This window comes from Physella acuta, unplaced genomic scaffold (genome assembly GCF_028476545.2).
Source record: "Physella acuta isolate Inbredline_101_S28 unplaced genomic scaffold, ASM2847654v3 ptg001205l, whole genome shotgun sequence".
Taxonomy (NCBI): Eukaryota; Metazoa; Mollusca; class Gastropoda; family Physidae; genus Physella; species Physella acuta.
The window spans coordinates 13,140-14,502 of record NW_026732722.1 but is presented as its reverse complement, the minus strand read 5'-3'; the positions used below and the strand labels follow the sequence as shown (position 1 = coordinate 14,502).

The following is a 1,363-nucleotide window of genomic DNA, read 5'->3' as shown; positions in this document are numbered from 1 at the left end:
AGGTATCCCCTCGTCCATAGTTGAGCAGCAGGATCTGGTGTGGGCTAATGATCTTGCGCAAGAGGTGACCAGGGATATTCTGGTGGTTGGTTGATTGGATGGTGACTTGAATTACAGTAGGCGAGTCGAAGAGCTCAGGAGCTATTACATCAGACTGGTCTATTGTGATTGTTGTCTTGATATCTGAAACTGAAAGAGTTTGGGCCCATGTTTTCATTAAGCCACCCAAACCGTAGTCCGGGTGGCTCCTCTCCGGATCTCTCGACCTAGAGGGAACAAAAATGGGCGCAACCCCATTGTTGACTTTCGTGATAGTTGCATAGTCCATTTCTAGTGCATGGAGATGAGATTGGGAATAGTTTTCAACTAGCAATAACCACGCCTCGGTAAAACCTCATTGGCTATGGTACCGCCACTGCGCTGGATAATTATAAGAACACACACGTAGTTTGAAGTAAACCTTGGATTACTTTACTTACTTACTTACAGTAAAAGTAATTTTTTTTTTTTTGTGTTTAATAAAATTCCTCTCTTGCTTTCTACCCTGTTCGCGCAGGGAGGCAGCAAGAGTAGGTTGCATGATTATATACATACATGAAAATATAATACATATTTAAAAGAATTTAATTCTTGCTTGTGTTTCTTGATTCACTTCTGGTTTCTTTCTATATTTTCCTGATTCCTTGATTTACTTGTTTTCAGATCCGGTTTTCTTGGTTTCCTTTGAAATAACATAAAGTACATGACAAACAAAACATGATCGCTTCTCGGCCTTTTGGCTAAGATCAAAGTGTAGTATCTGTTATGGATCTACACGGATCTTAGCCATTTGGTTGGTCAGTCCTTTTTCGGGCTGGCTGCCGGGGCCGAGAGGCGGTCAAATCTACTACTCTAACTCACGCAAATCTCGCCAACGACCGCTGTGGGGTTGCTCCCACACATCCCTCGAACGCACATGCTCTCGAGATGAGTCACCCAGTACTTGTATTGGGTGGCTTCAAATGTACGAGTGGCTAATTTTCAACCTTCTTTTTTTCAGACTGACGACACCCATCTAGGAGAAATTTTAGGTGGGAGGTCGGTCAAATCGCCAACAAATCAAACTCATCTACTACGTCAAACGCATCTTCCTCGCTTCCAACAAACTCACTACCACTCTGACGACACCCACCTAGGAGAAATCTTAGGTGGGAGGCTTACGTCAAACGCCAACAAATCGAACTCAGCTACTACGCCAAACGCAACTCAACAAATCGAACTCATCTACTACGTCACACGCAACTACCTCGCTCAACAAATCGAACTCACCTAATACGTCAAACGCATCTACCCCGCTTCCAACAAACTCACTACCACTCTGACG

At 43.8% G+C, this 1,363-nt stretch overlaps 2 pseudogenes; one reads left to right on the top strand and one right to left on the bottom strand.

Moving 5' to 3' along the window:
• Positions 1–260: 260 nt before the first annotated feature.
• Positions 261–426, bottom strand: LOC131957088 (uncharacterized; annotated as a pseudogene).
• Positions 427–759: 333 nt separating this feature from the next.
• LOC131957086 (uncharacterized) lies at positions 760–848 on the top strand (annotated as a pseudogene).
• Positions 849–1,363: the final 515 nt, after the last annotated feature.